The sequence below is a fragment of the Rhipicephalus microplus genome, unplaced genomic scaffold (assembly GCF_043290135.1).
Source record: "Rhipicephalus microplus isolate Deutch F79 unplaced genomic scaffold, USDA_Rmic scaffold_184, whole genome shotgun sequence".
NCBI classification, from domain to species: Eukaryota; Metazoa; Arthropoda; class Arachnida; order Ixodida; family Ixodidae; genus Rhipicephalus; species Rhipicephalus microplus.
In genome coordinates, this window is record NW_027464755.1 from 154,848 (window position 1) to 165,540 (window position 10,693).

The window sequence follows — 10,693 nt, forward strand, 5'->3', positions numbered from 1 at the left end:
CCGAGATGATGAGTGCATGGCATGCACTTTATGGTGGCATGTTTCTACACCGCACGCCCGCTATTGCGGAGGCCATGCGCTTTGTTTTCTTGCCACTGTGCTTGCATGGCGCTATAAGCAAAGAAGTTTCTTCTGCATTTGACAGATGGCGCTCTGCTGCAAAAGGCACGATTTTTAAATTTTGATTGACGTCGTCCGAGCTCGTGCTGCTCGCAACTGTTTAGCATGATTGCTAAACTATGTTTTGACTTCTATTGCATCATTATTTTGTTATATAATGGCTTGATTTAATGTATAGATATATATAGTTTTGATCGTCAATGGCATTAGTTATCATACCCAAATAAAATAAGTAGGTGGATTAAAATTTTTTTCTTTTTTTGAGGACCAAGTTGGGGGGTGTGTTCATGACGATAATAAGTACAGTAACAGCGTTTCAGTAACAAGAATATGGTGTCGTTCGGCTGAAAATTGCCATTGTGGATATTTAAGGAAAAAAATAGCACCTACTTGCACAATCTTGTTCTTTTCAGGTTGATGGAGTACGGGCAGTTCAATTTTCTGACTAGCAGTTTTAGCTGAATTATCAGAATTCAGAAAATCTCATCACCAGACCCTACTGATGTTTAGTGCTTTTGAGTTGGGAGCTCTTTAGTGTGCTCAGATTTGGGTGCACGTTAAAGAACCCCAGGTGGTCGAAATTTCCGGAGCCCTCCACGAGAGCGTCTCTCATAATCATATGGTGGTTTTGGGGCGTTAAACCCCACGAATCAATCAATCAATCAATCAATCAATCGAGTTTGGAGCTCTTTTGGTGTGGAGCACCTTCAATTCTTCAGTCGAGTGCAGTACCGATTGTGCTATAAAAGTTCAGAATCAAATTTTCTAAGCTAGAAACGCACCATGGCTGCCATTTTTTTTTTTTTTTTGTAGCACCTCCTCATGACTAGGTTGACGGCACATATTTATAGTTTCGCGAAAATGGGGGGAGTGAAGTCAAAAGATAGCCAGGAGGTATGTTTTGTGCTACCGGCCTAAAAATGATAGCCAAATTGTTGCACATGTTTAAACCTGGCAAGGTTGCTTCAAAAACTGCTCTTAGTTCCTTTCGGCTTAACTGATTTGCAACTTCCAGGTACCGTGGTGCCGCTGAGCTGTGGCAGCTGGAAGTTCTGATGAGATGATTGAAGTTTTGGACCTGCTTCAAACAGCATATGTTGCTGCTTGTTTTCCCGCGTTTGTAATCGTTTTGCAACGTTGTCAACGGCCTTAATATTACTGTGAGCCTTTGAGTTTCTCAAGTTAAAGGAAAAGTTTGCAAAAAAAGAAAAAGCCAACCGATTTCACTGCGAGCCTCAATGCTCCCAGCCTATGTACACCGTGAGGAAAAGTTAGCCACCTGTTCAAATTGGCATCCCAAATAGCTATGACTGGTTAAGAGGGTTAATTTTAGCAGGCACCCTCAGGTCACGGGATTGAATCCCGGCTGCAGCAGCTAGATTTTCAGTGGAGGTGAAAATGCTCTAGGCCCATGTGCTCAGATTTGGGTGCACGTTAAAGAACCCCAAGTGGTCGAAATTTCCAAAGCCCTCCACTACGGCATCTCTCAATCATATGGTGGTTTTGGGACCTTAAACCTCAAATATAAGTCAATTAAATGTAGCAGGCAATAACTAAGGCCCGTGTATGTATGCAGCACCCATTTTGTGTACGAGTGCAACAATTTCCAGGTTTGCTATTCTAGCGCTTAGTTCTTTTGCTCAACATAGTTGCTGGGCAAAGAGTACCAGAAATAAACTAGGAATGCCTTCCACCTCTATAATAGAATGAATGGACTGGTTTTAAAACGTCTGTCACATCATTACACATCTGAAGAGTTTGCGAAGTGCCTCCATGACCTTCACATCTGCAGCAATTCGTGTTCGGTCTTACATGCTGATGGTGTTTTTTTTTTTTTTTTTTTTTGTAGGACTGCCCCGCACCATGCTATCTTTTGTACTTCTCAAACACCGAAACATAAAGTAGTAGTAACAGGCACGTTACTTCTTAAACACAGTGCATATTACCACTAGTTTCGAATTCGTTGCTTGCCGAATTCATTCTCTTGATATTCTTTTGTTGTTCTTTCATTCATGAAAACACTCTGAATTAATATTGCCGGTAATATGACATACCTCAGTTGGTGCTTGTGCTTCGGTATTAAAAAAATTTTTTTTTTCGTCTGCTTATTCTAATTGGAGATTTTAGTTGAGCTGTACAAACTTCGCACAGAATGCAATGCAAGCAATACTGTAAGATAAAGCGCATCTCGGAAAATGTTGCTGGCATTACTGAGAAATTTGTACTGAGGCTCCCATGATAATATTTTTCCGACATGACACCAGGCATTGCACGCGATTACGTACAGCTAGCAATGTTAAGATCGTAGACTGCCTTATTTACAATTTTGTGCATGTTTGCTTGCCCAACGTGCTACACTGCATTTATTTACTTAAGGTATGTCACCACCTTTGAATACGAATTTTTTTTTTAAACGCATTTTTTAATTTTTATATTCCAAGAATCCCCAATCATTCAAAAATATTTTGCCGAAAGAATTATGTTTCTATCTTATTTAGTTCCGAAGTTATAGCCAATTTTCGAACATGTGGTGAACGGTTGCGAAACCGAAACTAGTGTTGTGTGCTAACAGAAACTGATAAGTTAGCGAACATCAGTGGCAAATGTTGTAATTTTTCTGTTATGTATTGGTTTGATAACTATAAACTTGTTTAAAGACAACCTAGAAGTCTTTGTTTTTTCAAACATTGCACTAAATATCCGTAAGGGGGACGCGTCAAGCTACGAGAGTCTCTGTTGTTTACTTTGCGCGCGCTTCATGCTGCTGCTGTTAATTCTGCGTAGTTTGTATTTTTTACTCGTGATATCTTTAGTAGCAGTAGTACAAATATAGGCTGAACGTTTTTGTAAGCAGGTATGGTGAAGTTCAGGGTAAAAAGACGGCTGAAACAAAAGTTCATTGGCAATCGACACACTGTGAATGCTCCGACCGTCGGCCATGTGGACGGGGATGTATCCGCGAGTGCTGCGAAGCTTGCGAACTTGGACGACAACTGTGAAGTGCCGATGCCAGACCCTTTACTGCAGGGTAATAGGATTATTGTTATGGAGATCCTTTCATCTGTTTTTGCAATGCTCGCCTGCCCGGAATGCAAGAACACCTCGCTGAGCCTGGAGGAGTGCTCCCAGCATGGAATATCCTTCTCATATGCTGTTGTGCGTGGTGCATGCGTATATGTACGCTCGTTTGAATCATCAAAGAAGACAGGAAGTTCTATTGAGAACAACCTGCGTCTGGTATACGCAATGCGTCAGCTAGGCAAGGGGTATTCTGGAGCTGTGACACTTGCGAAAGTCATGAACATGCCGCCGTCTGGCATTCTGCCTACCAAAAGATATCTGCAAAGCTTTGTAAAGCTGCGGAGAATTTTGCATCTAAATCAATGATGAATGCCGCTACTGAAGTGCGTTGTGTTGTGCGAAGTGCTGAATGTGGTGTGCCAGGTGACGGTACGTGGCAAAGGCGAGGGCATTCCTCATTGAATGGCTGCGTGTCTTTGATATCGATTGATACTGGGAAAATTATTGATGTAGAAGGCATGTCAAGCAAATGCAGGGCATGTCATTCGAAAAGCAAGTTGAGCCCCACAAGTGCTGAATTTCTGGAGTGGAAGGCAAACCATACTCAGTGCCAAGCCAACTATACCGGTAGTGCTGGTGGTATGGAGGCAGTAGGTCTCCACCGGATGTTTGAGCGTGCAGAAAGAAGTCGTGGTTTGAAATATGTAGACTTCTATGAAGATGGCGACTCCAAGAGCCATGCGGCCATAAAGGACATATATGGGCCAAATAGTGTGCGCAGACTTGAGTGTATCGGGCACGTGCAGAAGTGTGTAGGATGCCGCCTACGAAAGCTCAAAAAGACTGTTCGCGGACTTGGAGGGAAAGGAAAATTAACAGATGTTCTAATTGACAGGCTGCAGAACTATCATGGTATTGCCATCAGAACAAATGTGGGAGACTTGCAGGCAATGAAGCAAGCCACATTAGCGAGCCTGTTCCATTGCAGTTCCACAGATGAAACTCCAAGGCATGGTTTGTGCCCTCTTGGCCCTGAGAGTCGGTGTGGTTTTAACCGACGGAACGCACTGGGAAGTGGATACTACAAGCACAAGGGAGGCCTATCTAATGAGGTACTTAACAAAGTGAAGCCTATGTACGCTGACCTTTGCACGGATGAGCTTTTGAAGAAGTGCCTGCACGGGAAAACCCAAAACGCCAACGAGTGCTTCAACGGTATGATTTGGCTACGGGTTCCCAAAGACGTTCACGTGAGCCTGCCCATCCTACTTTTTGATTTATACGATGCTGTGTGCCACTTCAATGATGGTAACAGAAGGGTACTGGCTATTTTGAAAGAAGCAGGCATCGAACCTGGCCACTACACTATCGTAGCATGCTACACTAGGGACCAGCACTGTGTAAGGAAGGCCCAGCGTCGGTCGACTGGCGAAGCAAGACAACACCGGAAGAAAAGACTGGCAGCAACAAAAAGCTAAAAAAGAGCTCATGGCATCTAAGGAGGGCCCTACCTATGTGCCTGGTGAATTTTAACTGTGTAGGGCGCCATCATCCTGTTGTACAAGCATTGAAAAACTTTAAACTCGTGTTGCTCAAAACTTGATTTTTTGCACTTTTTTGTTACACCAGCTTTTGTTACACCAGCAGTTGTAACTTCATGACCAATAAATCTTTTTCAATGAAACTTTGTATGTTCGTTCCTTTATTACTAAACTGTGCAATGAACTAGGATCAATAAAAACGATTGGTACGTTTTTATGTAAAAATGCTTTAGTTGAAGCATTGCAGGGAAAAAACACCATTTTTTTGTTTTCCTTGGTATTTTTACTGTAACTTGATTCCCAATAGTCAAATGGCAAAGATCCTAGTTCATTGCACAGTACCATGAGTTGGCTACCTTTGTGCCAAAAACTTTATAATTCCGGCGCTCCGTTCTCAAGTTATGACTGTTCGCGTAAAAGCCAAGTTTGGGCAATGTTTTGTCAATAACAAATCCAATTCTGATTTTTTTCACCCTTTTCTGCATATGAACATCATTTAAAAAGATCCTTTATAAGCCCATTTTAAAATAATATCGTAATGGTCAAAATTAAAAAAAAATTACAAAAAGGTGGGGACATACCTTAAGTTAGTGCTCCTCTACTTTCTCAAAAACATAAATCGAAGGGCCACCGAAACGCGGAGATTTTGCACTCTTTGCCAACGGTGTACTTTCTGGTACCGTTCCTCTTAGGGCGATCATCTCAATGACTGCCATGTTGGATGAACAGCCGCGCCACCTATAGGTCGTGAAAGTTGCAAAGAGCGTCCTATCTGCTGTTTGACGTCAAGCATATGGCACCGATAGCTCTGAAGAAAGTGGGCGCAGGCCTTTGTATTTTTGCTCCATTTTGGGATGCTCTCTACCACACACGACTGCAAGATTTGGTTGAAATATTATAGTGTCTGCTTTTTGCAGGGTGTGTTTTCTCGTCAAGCCCAAGGGATAGTTCAAGACAAGATATTACAGCCACTACCGCAGATAGGCTTAAGTAGATTCGAAAGGGAATAGATTGTTCTACAAAATAGTGTCTGCTTTTTGCAGGGTGTGTTTTCTCGTCAAGCCCAAGGGATAGTTCAAGACAAGATATTACAGCCACTACCGCAGATAGGCTTAAGTAGATTCGAAAGGGAATAGATTGTTCTACAAATCTGTTGCACAAGGCAGTTCACTTGCATCAAATATAGCAGCAGGTATTGCCTAATACACTGCATAATGACTCTTGTATGAGTTTTCTGCTAAACATGACATGCTGTTATGTTTGATTTGTGTCATTCTTCGTGATTACTGCGAGTACCCTGTACTGTCCTCACTGAAAGATATTGCATTCTTTTGTATGAATTTTTCCGTTCTTCCAACATCTTATGTGGCAGTTGCCAAGCCTTCTGTTTTATTAAGTGAAAGAGAAACTTTCTTTTCTTATTTTTCTGTGCAGGCTTGCAGTTTATGCAGAGAAATTGTGGCCGGACGCCATCAAAGCTCCAGCATGTTCCCAGAGAATAACGCGAGGCTGATTCAGAGGCATGAATTTGTTCATGGGCCTGCGAGCAAAATGTATGGTTTTTAATACTTTTTTATTTGTTTTTGCCACAAGAACTGTGGGTGACACTCAGATGCATTTGTGTCACGTGGTTTCCACTTTTTTTTTTATTTGCAGCTTTTTTACTGTTGTCTGCAAAAAAAAGCATCTACAAATAATGCGTCACAAAGGTAACACTTTCTGCCAAGCAGTTTGCTGTTATAAAATCTAAAAAAAAGTTTCTTGCTTTGAGGAGGCATAGTGGAATCTCACATTCTATATATAATATCCTTGAATGACCATTGCATCCTTCAAGCTTGCATCTGGACGGTTCGGCTTGTTCTCGTTCCTAAGGCTATATTGTGGGTTTAGCACAGGCCCTTCAACAGCATGCCTTCTTTTCTCAAGGCGTTGGAGACTGTATATTCTGAAGTTCTTGTGATGGCCTTCTTCGCTTTCTTGCATTTAGTGTAGATGTTATGAGTGTGCTTCTTCGATCTCAAGTCGGAAGTGCCTTAAGTTCACTTCTTTGACTTCATTTTAATCTCTTAGAAGTTGAGAAGAAAGTTTTTTTTGTGAACACTGCCCATATTTTTACCGTATTTTGCAACTACTTCCGGTTCTTTCACAGGGAATCCAGGCGCTTAGATTTCCCAGACTATTTCTAACTTCCTTTTCATTACTGATACTGATTCTTCTCGGAAGTGGTGTAAAAAAGACGCAGAGTTAAAGTAATTATCAAAATAAAGCTGATAATTACATCCAAGCGAAACTTTTTTGAACATTGGACCGCAGACTAAAAAATCAGTGAGACAGTATTTTTCACTCATCATTAATCATGCTTGCCTCATTGTGACATATTCTAATGTAATCAGAAAAGTTGAGCGACTTGTCAGCCAGATAACAAGTTGAATGCTGTCAACTTCTTTAAATCAAAACTTTTGACAAGTTACTGGGTTATAAGAATAAACAGCAATAGGTAAACAAGTTGAAAGAGCACTTGTTACCGTGAAAAAGTGTTGCTAATTCTTGGGCAGATAAAGGTAAACTGAAGCGAGAACTCCGGGTCTTCTTCGCACTCTGGCACTGGGAGGTGGGGGAGGAGGAGCAGCGACTTCACCCATGCTGACACTCCACACATGGCGAGGAGTTCCCGGAACCATTAGCAACCAAAGGCACCCCGCTGCTCAACAATGATGCCACGCAGAAAACTAAATGCTCACAGGCACTCTCATGCACACACACACAGAGCCCCGGCACTGTTCAGTGTGGCAAAGCGGGCAGCGCTTCTATAAGCTGTGCACTCTGTGTGTAGAACTAGTGTCAGCTTCCGTTGCTGCCATGTGAGGTGTCGGCTCCAGTTGAACACCACTGCAGATCATAGATATGAGAACGTCTTCATAGTCTCATTTGTGACTGCCTTGACCACTATCTTTCGCACCATTCCATCTTGACTGGGCGAACTTCTGTCACAACTCCTACTGGCGAGTCACTGCGGGCAGTCTGGTTAACCTCTAAACAAAAAGACGTCCCCTTTCTGTAGGTGAGGCTTTGCCATTGCTGCTAAGTTGAGAGGAAGGTGATGTGCCAGTGTTTCTTGTTAGCAAGGCTGTTCACTTGTTGCCAGCGCTACTTGTACAGGTTACTAGCATTCGCTTCTACGTGAACTGATGAATTGTTTTTCTGTATGAAAAGCTGCTGGAGTGAGAATATGGGTATCTTTTGGGTCATATGATAGGAGGGCTGAGGGCCTGGCATTGCTGATGGAGAGCGCTTATGTAATGAAGGTAGCAAGCCAGTCATGCATTAGGTGATTGTACTAGTTCTGAATGAGCATGGAGCCAAAAATGTAGCGTGTGATGCCAAGTATCCGCTTCCTGACTCATATGAGAAGCATGTGGTGAGTTAACTCCCCAAGTGCAGCCGCTTTCTCTAAAGAAGTTGCCAGTGTCTGAACGATCGTGGCGCTTGGCAATAATTCTTAGTTCTCTGCAAGCTCTGACAAAATTTTCACAGTTGGGACATGACCGGCAGACCTTCCAAAAGACCGACTACCCCAGCCGGTCTTTTGGAAGGTCTGCCGTTTGTAAAACGCAACATCATGACCGAGCAGATGCACCTGTCTCCTCCAATTACCCAAAAACTAGTCATACGAATTGCGCCCCATTAAAGTGTCTACCTTAGTGTCGCACGCAATCACGACAGTGATCCACAAGGTGTGTCGAGACATGGTGCCAGCCTGGGATTATCAGAGAGTTCCTTCTGTCAACTGGAATGTCTCCTTTGTACAAGCAGCCGCCGACAGGAAACAAACCGCATGTGCAGAGAAAGGGGTCAAGCTTTCGAAGGGAGCCATTTTGACTAGGAAGTGACTTCTCATGAATACAGTGTGTCTTTTGAATGAAAGCACCTTGGTGCACTGTTTTAGTTGTGACAGTCTTGGACCTCAATAGCACCTGCAAACCACCTGCCTCCAGCTGGGGCTCGTTTTCCTGCTGAGGACTGGCGACAGTGCTATGTAGTGATTGCCAGCTTAAAAACCCAGTAAAGTAATTTTATCCTGGACGTTTGTTACGTGCCCATTGGTAACTATGTGCTGGTCCCAGTCCTCAGTTTTTTTCATGATCAAGATCCACGAGGACAAAATCCTTTGTGGGATCTGTGTTATGCCCCAAAAAATCTGGTGGCATGAACCAGTTTGTGCCCATAAGCTGCGTCGCTGCGACCATTCTCATGACATTGCTTGCTGGGTTTTCGTCAGCTCAGGCGCTCTTTCACTGTTCCAGCTCCATGCTCTTTCAAATGCCTTGGACACTGTTATCTACATACACAAGAAGCCACCTGGCCTTATTCAATATATATATTCTAATACCACCTTGCTGTCTGTGTAGAATACAACAGAGTCCAGCTGAAAGTCTTAATAACTTTTGTAGGATGAAATCAGCCATTGCAACTGCGAACATTACAGCACACAACTCAAACCTTAATATGGTGTGATGTGGCTAGGGGTCAGTTTAGCCTTTCCGATAACAAATCTAATGTGTTTGCTTTCATCTTTGTTTAACACATGCAGGGTTCTATGACTTTCATAAACACATGCGAAAAGACATGAAGTTGTGCTTCGTGTACAGCATTGGTGAATGTTCAGAGACGCCGAGTAAAGACATGAGTATGGCTTGTAACTTCAAGAAGCCCTTTATTTGTCTTTGCTTCCCACGCTATATGCTTGATGTAAAGTGGCGCTTGCATGCTCACAAAGCACTCTGCGTCTATTGCAATGCATACAATCATGCGATTCGAAGGTTGTGTAATGCATGGAGTAAGGTTTTCGAGCCCTTCCACTGTCACCACTTGTCCTCTGAGAGAGGAGTGTCTCATTCATAGCCTTCTGTAGTCATCTTGAGACGTTGGTGCTTTCCTTGCACTGTGACTGTAGCTAAAGAACCATCAGGTCGCAGGGGCTATTGACCATTGACAACACTACTCTGCGAGTATACGGTCTGTGTAGAAGTGGTGCTTGAAAAAATAAACATACGTTCATACGTCACATACGTCCCAAAGCAAGCCATGGCTTCTCTGTGTGGGCAATGGGTCAGCTCTGAAGTTGGGGTGTTGGAAACATCTCGCGTGGTCCTAAGGCAAGAGTGAGAGTCAAACGTTTTGCCAGTTAAACGCTATTTTATGCAGCTGAATATCAGCAGTTTCATGCATATATTATGTCGTCTTTAGCAAACCAGTGGCGTCCTCTATCATTGGAAGCGACTTCAGGGCGTCAATCACAAAAAGGTCTCTTTTGATAAACTTCTTTGCGTCTTCTCAGAACTGCTGAGCAGCCTTGAAGGTGTTCGACAAGGACTACAGGTACCGTATACAGTCAAACCTAGTTATAACGAAGTTGAAGGGGGAGTCGTAATTACTTCGTTATAACCATTAGTTTGTTATAGCCAATATCCATTTCTACCGACAATTAGCCAGCAAGAGAGAATGTACTCACCACCGAATATCACAGCAGCCCGCCGCGCAGAGAAAAACGGCCGTCGGAAGGCAAAAAACTAGCAAAATAATAAAGAACAATGCACTTTATTTCCGCCAAGTTCAGCACACCAGCTGGCAGATCACTTCGAAGAAAAATAGTCCTTGATAGACTTTTGCCGACTCTTCTTCAAGCGGGTGACTGCTCTTTCAGCGGCAGCCGCTATTTCAAGTCCGTCCTCACCGTCATCATGAGCACCAAAGAAGCGGCGCAGCAGGTCTGTCGCATCCAGCGCTTGCGCGGGCGTCGGTACGTCGGGTTCGTTAGGCTCCGGGGTGTCAACACATTCGTCACTGTCATCATTATGCACCCCCGTCACCGCGCGCACAATTTCCGCATCTGACAACTCTTCGGTTGTCACCGCGTCAGCATCGGCACCGACGTACGTGCAGAAAGTGTCGCAGTCAGGCACAACGGCACAACGCCGGCGTCAAGGAGAGCGTCCCACGATGTCTGGGCC

At 43.5% G+C, this 10,693-nt stretch overlaps 1 long non-coding RNA gene across 1 annotated transcript in view; it reads left to right on the forward strand.

The window, feature by feature from the left end:
* LOC142791743 (uncharacterized) overlaps positions 1-6,780 on the forward strand; it is a 54,264-nt gene extending 47,484 nt beyond the window's left edge. Inside the window, exon 6 of the long non-coding RNA XR_012890384.1 lies at positions 6,117-6,780. This is a non-coding gene — a long non-coding RNA (uncharacterized LOC142791743). The remainder of the gene's footprint in view (positions 1-6,116) is intronic.
* Positions 6,781-10,693: the final 3,913 nt, after the last annotated feature.